This window comes from Sturnira hondurensis, unplaced genomic scaffold (genome assembly GCF_014824575.4).
Source record: "Sturnira hondurensis isolate 20B ecotype Veracruz unplaced genomic scaffold, ASM1482457v3 Scaffold0009125, whole genome shotgun sequence".
Classification (NCBI taxonomy): domain Eukaryota; kingdom Metazoa; phylum Chordata; class Mammalia; order Chiroptera; family Phyllostomidae; genus Sturnira; species Sturnira hondurensis.
The window spans coordinates 1,386,317-1,402,889 of NW_028081756.1; the positions used below are offsets into that span (position 1 = coordinate 1,386,317).

The 16,573-nt window shown below is 36.3% G+C and overlaps 1 protein-coding gene across 4 annotated transcripts in view; it reads left to right on the forward strand.

The window, feature by feature from the left end:
* Positions 1-16,573, forward strand: part of MAPK8 (mitogen-activated protein kinase 8) — a 118,243-nt gene that overhangs the window by 61,622 nt on the left and 40,048 nt on the right. The gene's annotated exons all lie outside the window — the stretch shown is intronic.

Here is a 16,573-nt window from a genome sequence, read left to right on the forward strand (position 1 = left end):
TAAAAATTGATTTATCTAGAGAAACTGTACCTAACATTAATTCTTCAGGGACTCTATACATACATAGGTATATGTGTATATTATTCACTATCAGCTGTAATAACTATGAATTACTAATATCAGTTTAAAAATACAGTATATAATTTTTTAAAATGGCATATTACTGATTTAAAATGTACACAAAGTATTGATAGTATGGTAACTATATAACTAATAATAATTTGTTTCTTTTTATAAACTCCTGTATATTTTCCTGTTTAAGGGTCCAGTAGCTAAGCTGTGTAAAAGAGGAAATGTCATTATCTGTAAGTTTATTGAGGAAACAAAAGTGAGGTAAAATCAAAGAAATGAGTTTAAAACTTATTCAAAGGGGTACTGAATTTCTCTTTGGTTATGCTATCATTTTTCTTGGCTCTGTAGTCTTTGTCCTTTTTCCCTGTATCATGAGGTACATATCCTTTAAAGTTTTCAAAGTTTTCAAGGCTGGTGTTGTACCTTCACAACTATTGAAACAAATAATCAGTACTGCTTACTGACTTGAACCTACTGATGTCATATTGTGTGATTAGATTTTAGTTACAGTGTCATCTTGCTCTGACCATAAGTAAATTTTTTCCTCTCATGTCACCTTATAAATTAGCCTGCATTCTGCCTAGATATATTGAGATTTTTATTCCTGATTACCCAGTATTATTCAATATGATTACTATGTTTACAAAGGAAACATTTGCTTCAGTAATCCATACAGTAATCCATATGGGGGTGGGGGGATTTTTATTGTGATGCAGTGTACACTTATGTGTTTCAAGAAACAAAAATTTCACATGAGTTGCACTCTGATATTCTCTATTCTTTTCTTCATTAAAAAGAAGTCTAATCCACCAAGTTGATTTCCTGACCCATCAATAGGTTGGGTTCAGACTCATAGTTAGGAAGACACTTCCATATAAGATCAAAAAGTAAACTGTTTACCCTAAGTATTAGCAACTGGCTATTCTAAAGCAGCTTGAATGTTTGTAAAACTTTATTATTGCAGTTTAAAAGTGACTTTAAAAACATCTTGCTTTCTTGAATCCTCTCTGCTAGGTAATCACCAAATGTTATGCCACTTTTGTTTTCTGGATTTAAAAATTGTTTGGAAGGTGTGCTCAAGCAATAAAATTAAATACCTTGGTTATGTGTGTACCATTACAATTAAGAATATTTCAGTTAAATAGAAAATAAATTTTAAGTTAATTATTTAAGGGGATATCATTAAATAGGACAAAGCATCAACCCTTGGTAATGAAAACATTCTAAATATGAAAAGTCTGTATTGTTGACAAATGCAGTTTATCAATTAAAAGTAACCATGATTATTATCATATTTGGGGACATTAATAACTCAGTCACTTTTTTGTTGTTTCACCTTTGCAACTAAGACATTTACAGTTCTTGGTTGACATAAAAGTTCAAAGTTAAATGTACTTTTAGTACAATATAAAAACCATTAAGTGTCACGACAAGTATAGATAGAATTCAGATGATAAGTTCCATTTCCTGGCTTTTTATGATGGCTTATGTTTGAACAGTTGGAACTGGTGAAAAGGGCATGTCAAAGAAGGGAATAGATGTAAAAAGGCAGACAAGTTTGATATGTTCAAAAAATAAAATATAGTCCATTTGGGTTGCAGTTTGCTCTAGAGGCACTTTTTAAGAAGAAAATAGAACTAACATCTTTTGTAAATCCTACCTGCTATAGGAAATAAAGGGATGGATTTGAATGGGGTGAAATTAGACAGGGAGGTTAGTTAAAAATTCATTGAAATAGTTTAGAAAAGAAGAAATGAGATTGAGTAGGATGGTATCTACAAAAATAGAACATTTTACCAGCATATCAGTAAAATCAATGCAATCTGGCAACTGATTAGGTTCATTCTTTAAAATTTCTGTATCTGCTGTCAGTTCTGATGACAAAAATGTGAACAAAATACATAACTCTTTGCCTTAAGCATTTTAGTCCAGTAGGAAATTCAGATGTTGACATTTTAGGGTAATGTACATGCTGCCATGAAGGAAAGCTAGTGTGCCCTGGGAGTGAGTGCACTGACCACTACACTTCAAGCCTCGTGGATGAATAGGTCTGGTCCAGAGAAAGTGAGTGGGTAAAATTATGTTGGAGGAAGAAAGAAACACTCTGTCAGTTTAGGGATGAGAGAGATTGTGGTAACATTGTAGAACTGAAAGAAGTTAATTTTGTCTGTATTCTTGGACTGTAGAGGAGGCCAAGGCCAAATCATTCAGAGCCCTGACAACCCTAATGAAAGGTTGGGGCTTTATCTTTTGAGCAGAAAGGAACTGTGATATATGACTTTTAGCAATGAAGATTGCATGTTAGAAGGATTATTTTTGTTGAGGGTGTTTTAATTGTAAGTAAGAAACTCAAAAGACAAAATTATCCAAGTAAGAATATGCAAGGTAGGAAGTACAGCTGATCTCCATTCACAAAGGTCTGGAACCGGAAAGTTATAAATTAGCAGGTGCTTTTGCTCTACCTCTTCCTCTCCCTCCCCTCAGAGTGTCTTTTGTCCCTAGCTTGTGCTTCATTGTTCTTTCTTTGTATCCAGGCTTCTCTGCTTCTCTAACTACAGAGCTAATCCATGGCCACTTAGTTTTTCTCCCAATTCCAAATCCCTGGAGAAAATCTGATTGGCTCATTAAGTTGTCTCCCCTTGGTCTGATCAGCTATAGCCAGGAGAGCATCTTAGCATAATTATAACTGCTTGAACACCCACCTGTCTCATAATTAAGAGGGTGCAGTGATACATGGGCTGGGCAGATATCTCAGAATGAACCAACATCAAAAGATCATAGTGAAAAATTGCGGGTAGGGGGACTAGAGACCCCCTTTAGAATACAGTAATTCAGGCAATAGATAATGTTGAACTGAGTTAGCATAGGGAGTAAGGAGAGAATGAACTTGTGATAAAGATTTAATCTCCAGAATTGTATGTTAATTTGATATGGGGGGGTGGTGGAGAATCAAGGCTTCAATTACTGAATGGATTTTGACAGCAGTCCCTGAGCTGGAAGAATTTAGGAGAAGCAGATTTGATAGGGATTTAATAGAGCCAAGACAGACCTGAGGAGAATCATATTTGAGGGCTGGTGGGAGAAAAAGGAGCCTACAAGAGAAGACTGATAAGGAACAGAAGGTGAGAAATATCAAGAGTATGCAGTGTTTGTAGGAAACCAAGGAAAGTTTTCAGACAGGATAATATAGTGCTTGATGTTGCTGGACAGCAGAAGAAAAAGTTCTGTTTGATTTCAGAGCAAGGAGCAGGTTGATAATGTTGGTGAATGTGTTTAATGAAAATGGTGAAAATTGAAGCAAAGGGTAGAGGACTTTAGAGATGAAGAGACCAAAGTAAATATAAAGAGTGCTTGAGAAAGTTGCCTGTGAGAGAAAGTAGAGGAAACCAATAGCTAGAGATTTGTTATTAACAGTGAAATAGGGTTTTTTAAAGTGTGTGTATATTTTTTTAAATAGCAGGGTATTAATTATATTTGAGTGCTAGGAGAAAGAGTGGTACTTATTTAAGCAAGATCAAGAGACTTATTCAGAGCATTACCACACCGTAATAGTAAAGAATGATGCAAAAGTGATTACTGTATGGACATTGGTTTAATAAAAGTAAGTTGACATATTTCCTGACTTTTATTTTCTCTAGTGAGGAAGGGTTAAAGGAGCAGGTAGGGAAACTATTTCAAAATAGATACTGTAGAAATTATAGAAGACAGCTGACTAGGAAAATCTAGGGTTTTCTGTCTGGCCTAAATTGAAGGCCTTGAATTTAAAAGCAGTGCCATTATGCACCTTTGCATTTTTTGTTCAGTAGCTGAGATAAGGGCTCAAAAGAGGGCAACTGCTAGTTTGGTCCTTACTGTTCTATTTCAGATTGGTGCATCAGGAGAGAGCAGGGTACTGGCTTAGTGGTGATCTAACTAATGGACCATGGCATATAAGCTGAGGAAGGAAAGAAGTAAAAGCAGGAGAGAACTGATAGGAAAGAGTTGTTAAAAGGCCCGGGGGACCTTATATGCAAAGAATGAGAGTAACTCAGTATCAGATTTTTCCTAAGATGAAGATGACACAGAAGGAAAATGAACCAGTAGTTTCTTTAAGGATTTCAAATCTGTGCTACTAGAAAAATAGTATTGCTGATATAGAAATAGATATGGAAGGAAGAGCAATACTTTGGACAGAATTTTTTTAAAAGTTCAGTTTTTCACTATTCCATTTTTTAAGCTATTTTTAGAAAGGGGGGAAGGGAGGGAGAAAGAGGGAAAGAAACATGGATGTGAGAGAGAAACATTGATCAGTTGCCTCTTGGAGGCTTCCCAACTGAGGCTGAGCCTGCAACCTAGGCTAGTGCCTTGACTGGAAATAGAACTGCCAATCTTTGGCTTTGTGGGATGATGCCCAACCAACTGAACCACAGTAGTCAGGGCAAGTTTCATTATTTTGGAGTATGAATACCTATGGAACATCTAATACTGAGATGACCAAGAGGCAATTGAAAGTATAGGAATGAGGTCAGGACTGGAAACAAAATTTGGATATTATAGTTGTAGCCATTAATTTACCAAGGAAAGGAAATAATGTAGAGTGATAAAGTCTTTTGTACTATGTGTATTTAAGGACTGGGAAGTAGAGATATTGTGCTTGCTAGGTTTGAGCAATTTGTGGAGAAACTCAAGAAGGTTAAAGAGTAGTTGAGTCAACAGGCCACTGGATTTGTGAAATTGTGAGTTGTTCTCCAGAGGGTATAAGAGATAAGGGAGCAGCCCTGGCTGGTATAGCTCAGTGGATTGAGCACAGGTCTGTGAACCAAAGGATCGTGGTTTGATTCCCAGTCAGGGCACATGCCTGGGTTACAAGCCAGGTCCCAGCAGGGGATACAAGAGATGCAACCCCACACTAATGTTTCTCTCCCTCTCTCCTTCCCTTCCCTTCCCCTCTAAAGATAAATAAATAATATCTTTTTTAAAAAGATAGGAGAGCATAAAAGGAGATTTTAAGGATTTGAGGAGTAACTGTGACTTCTTTGAAACATGTTTATTGCCAACAAATGATTCAAAAATTCCAAACTAGTATGATAAAAGCCATTTTATTTACTTCTGCCAGTTGGTATCCTGGGTACCCATGTTATGTTTAAATTGTCTTCTAAGTGACTACATGAGCTTTTTCCATACATAGGTTATTAAACGACTCCAGAAAGTCATACTCTGGGGTGGTGGGGGGAGAAAACACTTAATATCTGCTATAGATTCATGCAGGGAAAAATATTTATAGTCTCTGCCCTTTGTTGCTGTTCCTATGTTGGTAGGGAAAAAACAGGTTTGTCTGGTTTTTTTTTAAACCCTCACCTGAGGATATATTTTATTGATTTTAGGGAGAGAAGAACGTCGATAGAAACATCTATCAGTTGCCCCCTGTAACACCCCAACCAAGGATCGAACCTGCAGCCTTTTGGTGTATGAGATGATGCTCCAACCAACTAAGCCACCTGGCTAGAGCAAAAACAAAGATTTTTGTGGCCCAAGCTTAGGTCTTCCCCAGTGAAGGGCAACTTGAAGATGAGATAGAGCTTAAAATTGAAGTTGTTTCTGGGTGATTAATTTGTTTTATAGCTGGACAGTTAAACCTTTTAACTATTCTTGCAGGTGTTCAACTTAGATTTGTCATACTGGTTATCACAGTCAAATGGAAATGCCGGTTTTCTTCCCATCTTGCTGAGCTTTCAAATTCTGAAACATGGTATAATTTACTGTGAAATGTAGTGAATTTTTTTTATCTCCTGGAAGCAGGCACATTTAATTACAGAAAGCTGTTTGTTATGGAAACATTTTCTTCTAATACCTACCTAGTACTTTTTTTTTTTCAATTCTGATCATATAGCCCTAGCTGGTATGGCTCTGGATTGAGCACCAGCCTGGGAACCATGGGGTCACTGGTTTGATTCCCAATCAGGTCACATGCCTGGGTTGTGGGCCAGGTCCTCAGTTGGGAATGCACGAGAAGCAGCCACACATTGATGTTTCTCTCCCTCTCTTTCTCTTCCTCACATCCCCTCTTTCTGAAAATAAATAAAATATAAATAAATAAATATAAATAAAAATTCTGATCATAATTACATTGCTGGCAAGATAAACTGTAGTAATTACATACAGAATTAACTAGTATGAATAAAATCTCCTGTAAGATGCATCTGGGACACTTTTTCATTTGCTATTTCTAATTCATGGTTTTAGGAAAAGTCTCTGGTGGTAGCTGAATGTGATCAACATTTTCTTCTCTTGTGAGCCTGAGAATCTTCTAAAAGACTTGGCAAAAATTACTATTAGAAAATGTCATTCTCGAAGAAGAATGTTTATGTAATCAATTTTTTCGGATAATGTAAGAGTTAACTAAAGGTACTTGCTCTTAAAGCTAGGTATTCTTTCTTGCATAAGAACTCATTAAAAACTTATAGGAACTTATAGTTATGAACTCTTCTTAGCTTTAAAATGAAAACACCTTTTGTATATCTTGGGAAATAGTATATTCTTTCAAATTAGATTACCTCTTTTTATTGACTTGAATGTCATTGTGAAAATTGGCATAGTGTTTTAGCCCCTTAACATGAATAATCTAGATACAACTGAGAAGCCCGGCACCAACTTTGTAATATTTTAAGATTTTTGTCATTTTGAGTGCAAAGTATTTTAGAATCGTGCATACGAACTAACAGAAATGTTAAGATAATATAACACCCACATTAGGTTTATCCCCTCTTTATTCTGGGCTACCTCCCCCAACCCTCCCCCCTTTCCCTCTGGTAATCACCATACTGTTGTCTGTGTCTTTGAGGGGTTTTTTTGTTTGGTTTGTTTTTGCTTTGCTGTGCTTAATCCCTTTATCCTTTTCACCCAGTCCCAAATCCCTTCTCTTCTGACAGATGCTGACATCTGTCTGTATCTGTGTTTGTTTATATATTGTTTCTTTTGTTCAGTAGATTCTACATATAAGTGAAGTCATATGGTAATTGTCTTTCTCTGATTGGCTTATTTTACTGAGCATAATACTTTCCAGGTCCATCCATGGTGTTGCAAATGGTAAGATTTCTTTCCTTTTATGGGTGAGTAGTAGTATGCCTTCATGTAAATGTAACACAGGTTTTTTATCCACTAATCTACTGATGGATATGTGGGCTATTGTAAATAATACTGCATTGAATATGGGGGCACATATGTTCTTTTGATTTAGTGTTCTGGGTTTCCCAGAAGTGGAATCACTGGATCATAAGGCAGTTCCATTTTTAATTTTTTGTGCAAACTCCATACTACATTACCACCAGTAAGGCACTAGGGTTCCCTTTCTGTACATCCTTGCCAACACTTCTTGTTTGTTGATTTATTAATGGTAATCATTCTGACAGGTGTGAGGTGGTATCTCACTGTGGTTTTAATTTGCAATTCTCAGATGATTAGCGACATTGAGCATCTTTTCATATGTCTGTTATAGCCATCTGTATGTCCTCTTTGGAGAATTGTCTAGTAAAGTAATTTGCCCATTTCTTAATTGGATTGTATGTTGTTTTTGTGTTGAGTTTTATAAGTTTCTTATAAATTTTGTTTATCAAATGTATCATTGGCAAATATGTTCTCCCATTCAGTGGGTTGTCTTTTCATTTTGTTGATGGTTTCCTTTGCTATGCAAAAACCTTTTAGTTTGATGTAGTCTCATTTGTTTATTTTTTCCTTTTGTTTCCTTTGCCTAAGGAAATGTACCAGAAAAAAAAATATTGATACAAGCAATGTCTGAGATTTTACTGCCTATGTTTTCTTTTCTAGGATTTTTATGGTTTCAAGTCTAACATTTAACTCTTTAATCTACTTTGAGCTTTTTCTTGTGTATGGTGTAAGAAGATGATCTAGTTTCACCTTTTTTGCAGATATCTGTCCAATTTTCCCAATGCCATATATTGAATACACTATTTTTACCTCACTGAATTATTTTGCCTTCTTTGTCAAATATAAATTGACTAGAAAAGTGTGGATTTATTTCTGGGCTTTCTGTTCTAGTCCATTGATCTACATTTCTGTTCTCATGCCAGTACCATGCTGTTTTGATTACTATGGCCTTGCAGTGTAGTTTGATATCAGGTACCATGATTCCTTTAACTTTGTTGTTCTTTCTCAAGATTGCTTTGGCTGTTTGGGGTCTTTTGTGGTTCCTTGTAAATTTTTGGAATATTTGTTAGAGTTCAGTGAAATATGCCATCAGCATTTTGATAGGAATTGCATTGAATTGTAGATTGCTCTGGGTATATAGACATTTTAATGATGTTAATTCTTCCTGTCCATGAACACAATATATGCTCCCGCTTATTTGTATTTTCCTCAGTTTCTTTTTTCAGTGTCTTATAAATTTTGGAGTACAAGTATTTTATATCCTAGGTTAAATTTATTCCTAGGTTATTTTATACTTTTTGAGACACTTGTAATGGAGTTGTTTTTTTAATTTCTGTTTCTGGTAGTTCATCATTGGTATATAAAAATGCAACTGATTTCTGGATATTTTATATTCTGCTACTTAATTCATTTATCTGTTCTAGTAGTTTTTTGGTGGAATGTTTAGGCTTCTCTATATACAGTATCATGTCATCTGCAAATAATGAGTTTTACTTTTTCCTTCCCAGTTTGAATGCCTTTTATTTCTTTTTCTTGTGTGATTGCTGTGGCTAGGACTTACAGTACTGTGTTGAATAAGAGTGGTGAAAGTGGACATCCCTGTCTTGTTCCCAGTCTTAACGGAAATGCTTATAGTTTTGGGCTATTGAGTATGTTAGCTGTGGGTTTGTCATATATGGCCTTCATTATGTTGAGGAATGTTCCCTTTATTTTCACTTTGTTGAGAGTTTTTATCATGAATGGGTGCTGGATTTTATCAAATGCTTTTTCTGTATCTGTTGATAGAGTCATGTTTTTATCCTTCAATTTGTCATGTGGTTTATCATGTTTATTGTTTTGTGGATATTGTACCAACTTTGCATCCCCAAAATAAATCCTACTTGATCATGGTGAATGATCTTCTTACTGTATTGCTGGATCCAGTTTGCTAATATTTTGTTGAAGATTTTAGCACACCTGTTCATCAGGGCTATTGGCCTACACTTTTCTTTCTTTTTAGTGCCTTTATCTGGTTCTGGAATTAGGATAATACTGGCCCTGTAAAATGAGCTTGGGGGTTTTCCCCTCTTAATTTGTTTTGGAATAGTTTAAGAAGGACAGGTGTTAGTTCTTTAAATATTTGGTAAAATTCACCTTTGAAACCATCCAATCCAAGACTTTTGTTTGTCAGAATTATGTTTTTGTTACTGCTTCAATTTCACTAGTTATAGTCTTTCCAGATTCTCTAATTTTTCTTGACTCAGTTTTGTGAGAGTATATGTTTCTAGGAATGTATCCATTTTGTCTAGATTGTCTAATTTTTTGGCCTATAGTTGTTTGTAGTATTTTCTTACAGTTCTTTGTATATCTTTGGTGTTAGTGGTGACTTCTATTTCATTTCTGGTTTTATTTATTTGGATCCACTTATTTTTTTTCTTGATAAGTTTGCTTAAAGGTTTGTCGGTCTTTGTCCTGTCAAAGAACCAAGTCTTGTTTTTGTATTCTTTTGGTTGTTGTGGTTTTTTTTTAAGATTCTATGTTATTTATTTCTGCTCTGATCTTTATTATTTCCTTCTTTCTACACACTTTGGACATTTTTATTCTTTTTCAGGTTCTTATAGGCATAAAATTAGGTCATTTATTTATTTATTTAAATTATATTTTATTGATTATGCTCTTCAGTTGTCCCAATTTTTCCCTTTTGCCCTTCTCCCCCGCCCCACACTCCCTCAGGCAGTTCCCATCCTGTTGTCCATGTCCATGAGTCACACATAGATATTCTTTGGCTACTCCATTTCCTATGCTTTAGTTTACATCCCCATGACTTGACCGTAGCCACTAATTTGTACTTCTTAGTCCTTTCATCTTTTCCACCCAATCCTCTACCTGCCTCCCATCTGGCAACCATAAACATGTTCTCTGTGTCTATGATTCTCTTTTTATTGTACTTGTTTTATTTTGTTTTTTAGATTCAGTAGTTGATAGATATGTAGTTGTTGCCATTTTATTGTTCATATTTTTATTTACTTCTTCTTAAAGAAGACCCTTTATCATTTCATGTAAGCTGGTTTGATGGTTATGTACTCCTTTAGTTTTATATGGGAAGCTCTTAATCTGTAATTCAATTCTAAATGGTAGCTTTGCTAAATAGAGAAATATTGGTTGTAGATCGTTGCTTTTCATCACTTTGTTTCTTGCCACTCCCTTCCACCTGCAAAGTTTTTTTATTTCTAAGTATGTTTTATTGATTATGCTATTACAGTTGACCCATTTTTGTCTTATTTGTACTCCTATTCCTGGTACCCACATTCCCTCCAGCAATCCCCCCACCTTAGTTCATGTCCATGGATCATACATATAAGTTCTTTGACTTCTCCATTTCCTGTGCTATTCTTAACCTCTCCCTGTTTGTTGTGTACCTACCAATTATGCTTCTTATTCCTTGTTATCTATTTCTCCATTCTTCCCTTTCCCCCACCCTGTTGATAACTTTCAGTGTGATCTCCATTTCTGTTATTCTGCTCCTATTCTAGTTGTTTGCTTAGTTTGTCCCTTTTAGATTCAGTTGTTGATAGTTGTAAGTTCGTTGTCATTTTACTGTTTGTATTTTTGTTCTTTTTCTTAGGTAAGTCCCTTTAACATTTCATTTCAGGGCTTGATGATCCTGAACTCCTTTATCTTGACCTTATCTGGGAAGCACTGTATCAGCCCTTTCATTCTAAATGAAAGCTTTGCTGGAGAGAGTAATCTTGGGTGTAAGTCCTTGCCTTTCATGACTAAATACTTCCTTACAACCTCTTCGTGCCCACAAGGTTTTGTTTGAGAAATCAACTGATAGACTAGGAGAACTCTTATAGGTAACTCTCTCCTTTGCTCTTGCTACATTTAAGATTCTCTCATTATCTTTATTCTTGGGTAATATATTTATGATATGCCCTGGTGTGTGCTTCTTTGGGTCCAACTTGTTTGGGACTCTCTGAGCTTCCTGAACTTCCTGAAAGTCTATTTCTTTTACCAGACTGGAGATGTTCTCCTTTATGATTTTTTCAAATAAGTTTTCATTTTTTTTTGGTCTTCCTCTTGTCCTTCTGGCACCCCTATGATTCAGATGCTGGAATGTTTAAAAGTTGTCCCAGAGTTTCCTAAACCTCTCCTCATTTTTTTTGAATTCTTGTTCCTTCAGTCTGTTCTGGGTGAATGTTTATTTCTTCCTTCTATTCCAAATGGTTGATGTGAGTACCAGTTTCCTTCCCTTCACTGTTGGTTCCCTGTATATTTTTCTTTATTTCACTTTGCATAGCCTTCACTTTTTCCTCTGTGTTGCGACCATACTCAACCATTTCTGTAAGCATCTTGATTACCAGTGTTTTTAATGCTACATCTGATAGATTGGCTTTCTCTTCCTCACTTAGTTCTTAGTTCTATTTTTGGAGCTTGGATCTGTTCTTCCATTTGGGCCATATATTTTTGTCTCGGCACGCCTTTTTCAAGTTGTAAGGGGTTTGCCCCTTAGGTATTGCCCCTTGGCCTTAGGTATTCGCCAGACTGGGGCAACCCATGCTGCTGCATTGTGGCACTGTATGTAGGAGAGGTGTCCAAGAGGGAACAGTGTTGCTTGCTTGATTCACAGCCAGCTTTCAGTTACTTCACCCTCCACCCACAAGCAACTTGGTCCCTTCTGCTACTGATTCTTGGGTGGGTGGATTTGTGTATGTTCTAGGACCTTGTGGGTCTTTCCAATGAACTCTTCTGTGGCTCTGAGAGTTTCTCCCACTGCTGCAACCCCCGCACATTTTTAGAGCCAGAGATTTTCAGCCTTTATTTCCCCTCACTGGAACCGTGTGTAATGTGTTCTGTCTCGCTCTCTAGTTGTTCCTCCCAATTTATCCACATGCAAATGTGGGACCACCCTGGCTGTCCATCTCTGTCCCTCCTACTGTCTTGAGTAAATGTTTCTTCTTTAACCCCTTGGTTGCCAGACTTTCATACAGTTTGATTTTCTAGCAATTCATGTTGTTTTTTGGCTTTAAATATGTTGTCCTTCTTTTGGTTGTGGAAGGAGGCAAAGTGTATCTACCTATACCTCTATCTTGGCCAAAAGTCTCAAAAAGATGTTTAATGTCATTATCCATTAGAGAAATACAAAATTAAACCCCCGATGAGATACTGTACACCTGCTAAAATGACTAAAATAAAAACTATTGTCTTTAAGTGTTGATTGGACATTGGGAAACTAGATCATTCATGCATTTCTGGTGGGAATACAGAGTGTAAACAGCCACTATAGGAAAGAGTTTACCAGTTTCTTATGATGTTAAATGTGCAGTTGCCATATCCTTCTCCTGGATATTTACCCTAAAGAAATGAAAGCTTATTTTCACATAAAAATCAATAGAGGTTCATAGTAAATAGCTTTATTTGTAATGACCAAACAAACAGGTGAATGGATAATAGACTATATTCATATATCAGAATAATATTCAGTAAAAATAAGAACAAATTCTTGATATGCCACCAGTCTGGAGGATATTGAGGGCATTACACTGAGTGGAAAAAGGCAGTCTCAAAAGATTCCACATTATGTGATTTCATTGTATAAAATTTTTAATTGGAAAAATGTAATTGCCAAGGGTGGAGTTGGCAGAAGCATATGATTATATAAAAAGATAACATGAAGTACTCTCTTTGGGGTGATGAAAAAATTCTGTATCCTGATTGTTGTGGAGGTAACACTAATATATGTATGTCATAAATTTACACAGAATCATGTACATAGTCAGGACATGTAAAAACTCAAAATCTGACTAAAGTTTGATTATAGTATTGTACCAATATCAGTTTTCTCATTTTGATAATGGTACTAAGTTATGCCAAATGTTGTCATTTGGTGAAGAATAATCTGGAAGTACGTACTATTTTTGCAGCCTGTATGAGAATCTAAAATTATATCAAAGTAAAATAGTTTTTTTGTTTTTTTTTTAAAGACACTGTTAAGAAATGGAAAGGCAAGCCACCACTTGGGAGAAAATTCTTGCAAAACATCTGATAAAGGATGTATAGTTAGGGTATACAAATATTAGAATTCAATAACAAGAAGACAATATGGGCAAGATAATTAATTATTTTACCTTAAAAATATATGAGTAGCATGTAAACCCACAAAAGATGTTCAGCATCATTAGTTATTAGCAAATACAAATATAAACTGCAATGAAATACTAATATACACCCACTGGTATAGGTAAAATTAAATCGCAATCACAAGAATGTGGAGCAGCTGGAACTATCATACATTACTGGTAGGAATTAAAAAATGGTACAGCCACTTTGGAAAATATTTGACAGTTTCTTATAAAGTTAAACATAGGAGTCAGATATCCCACTCCTAGGTATGAAAGGAGTGGGATATCTTTACCCAAGATGGAAGGAAAAAGAGTGTGTGAATGTTTATACTGACATCATTTATAATAACCACAAAACTGGAAAAAATCACATGTCCAAGTGGTATATTCATACTATGGAATACTACTCAACAATAAAAAGGAATGCAGCATAGGTGTATCTTAAAAGCATTAAGGCAAGCGAAAGAAGCCAGATGAGAAAACTACATGGTGTATGATTTTCTTTATATGAATATTTGGAAAAGACACAACTAAGAAGTTCATTGGTTGCTAAGGGTTAGTGATAGAAGACAGGGATTGACTGTTCAGGGAAATTTTTGCAGTAATAGAAATATTCTACATCATGATTTTGATGGTCATAACAGGGCTGTATACATTTATTGAAACTCATTCATTGTATGGTTAAAGTTGATGGATTTTTTAGAGCCTTCACATGTGTTGTTTCTTATGTCCAGAAAGTTCCCTTCTCTCCCTTCCTGGTTAACTCATATTCAGTGTTCAGCTCCTGCTCAAACAATACATCATTAGGGGAAAGAACCTTTTCCTGAGCTCATACTAGTGTTGACTTGCTTCCATTTTTTTCTTCATTGCTCTTTAACAAGCCATTTTGTCTTAAATGCAAGCTCTGTAAGTGTCTAGATGCTGATTCCTGTTGTATTCACAGTACCTTAGCATAGAGCTTGAATCAAGTTCTCTCCATCTCCTGTTCATAGGAATGGGAGCTGTGGCTTCTGAGGAGGGTACCTGTGGCTGGGGCTGCTCACTTCACCTTGGGTCCTCTGTCTGCTGCCTTCACACTGTCCTGCGCAGCTGCTGTCACAGGTCTGTCCAGACTCCTCCATGGACCCCACTCGTGCTGGTTGGCCACCCTTTTCTGAGAAGGGAGAGAAACCTTTCCTTGCTATTGTTACTCTTTTATTTTTTAAGTTTTTTTTATTAATTTATCTTTAGAGGGGAAGGGAAGGAGAGAAATATCAATGTATGGTTGCCTCTCATGAGTCCCCTGCTGGGAACTGGCCTGCAACCCAGGCATGTGCCCTGACTAGGAATTGAACCGAAATCCTTTGGTTCGCAGGCCCTGAGCTCAATCNGTGCTGGTTGGCCACCCTTTTCTGAGAAGGGAGAGAAACCTTTCCTTGCTATTGTTACTCTTTTATTTTTTAAGTTTTTTTATTAATTTATCTTTAGAGGGGAAGGGAAGGAGAGAAATATCAATGTATGGTTGCCTCTCATGAGTCCCCTGCTGGGAACTGGCCTGCAACCCAGGCATGTGCCCTGACTGGGAATTGAACCGAAATCCTTTGGTTCGCAGGCCCGAGCTCAATCCACTGAGGTACACCAGCCAGGGCTTTGCTATTCTTTTAACAGAAAGGGAAACCTGCCCTTTCTGTTAAAACCAGCCCTGACTGGTGTGGCTCAGTTGGTTGGGTGTCATTTCACAAAGTAAAAGGCCACCATGTTCTCACATGCCTGGGTTGCGTGTTCAGTCCCTGGTCAAGGTACATGCAAGAGGCAACTCATCTGTGTTTCTTTCTCACATTGATGTTTCTCTCCCTCTCTTTCTCCATCTACCCTTTCCCCTGTCTCTAAAAATAAACTAATGAAGTATTTTTAGAATTACACACATTTTTTTAAAAGAAAGGGAAACCTGTCCTGTGTATGATCCTGAATCTACTAAGCTTTTTCTTTGATTTCCAGCAAGTAGAGAAACTGCAACACAGCCTTTCTGTTTCCTGCTTTGCTAACAGTAATAAGTAAACTCCTACAAAGCACCAAGGGTACCTCTTTATCTTCCTAAGGAGAGCAATGCAAGTCTTCTGTGTAAGCTTAGAAAATCTGATCTGCACACACAATTGACTATTCTCAATGAGGTATACACACTGTCAGCTCTGTGTTCCACCCCACTATTATTGTCTCCAAGCCACAGGCAGACCCAGTTTCCAGGGTAAATATGTAAAAATATTTGATGAAGGACCTGACAGTTAACACTTCCCTCCATTCCTCGTTCGGCTTCTCTTCCTCCCTATTTCCCTAAGTGCAGGTAGACAAGGAGGGAATTCAAGTTGAGGTACAAAACTGGCCTGGATTACCAATACCTGCGCCTGTTAATCTGTGAGCATAGCTGAATGTTTAAATCATTACCAAACTGTTTAAACTCTCTCTGCTTAGGCAGAATTTGTGAGACTTGTCATTCCAGACAGTCTTCTCTGGAATATTATATGACTAGTTTAGTTACTGATTTTGAAAATGTTTCTCTGGGCCTTTGTTTAATTTATCTAACTCTTCCACCACTTTTAATGTATTTCTTTTGTAAAGTTTATATTGTTTGAACACTTCTGTTTAGTTTTTGTTTATTTTTAATTTCATCACACCTAAGAATCTTTGTTAATTGTAATGTTCTTTCATCTGAATTATTGCAGTAGCTCATTAGTTTTCCTCTTCCAACTCTCTTGTTCTCCACTTTCTGTGGCTTCTACCCTTCTCTAAGAACTGAGCTATTGGAATTCAGTTCATGAGCTTCCTCACGGTAGGCACTTTGTATTTGTTTAATTAATTCTTTGTCTTGTTACTTTTATCAGGATGTTATTTTGTTTTGTTAGCATTTGTGCACACACACACACACACACAGTAACTCTTTAGACCTAACAGGTTTTTTGGGTTTATTGTGGTATATGGGGGATAGGGTTGGAACTATCTTGCTATATACATTTTGCATTAGGCCACTTTTGTCTAGTAAGGATGGATAATAGTTTTATTAATAACCAGTACCCAAAAGGGTAGGAAAAGACTACCTTGGCTTTTAATCAGACAGGTGGTAATAACTATGCTTAGAACTTAGGTCATGCTTAACTATGCTTTTGATACCCCAAACAGTTCAGAATGGTATTGTTTTGATCCTGATACATTAAATGCTTCTCACTCTCTCATATTTTCTCATTTTTAAAATAATAGTATGTCTTCTTATTTTTCTACCCTTT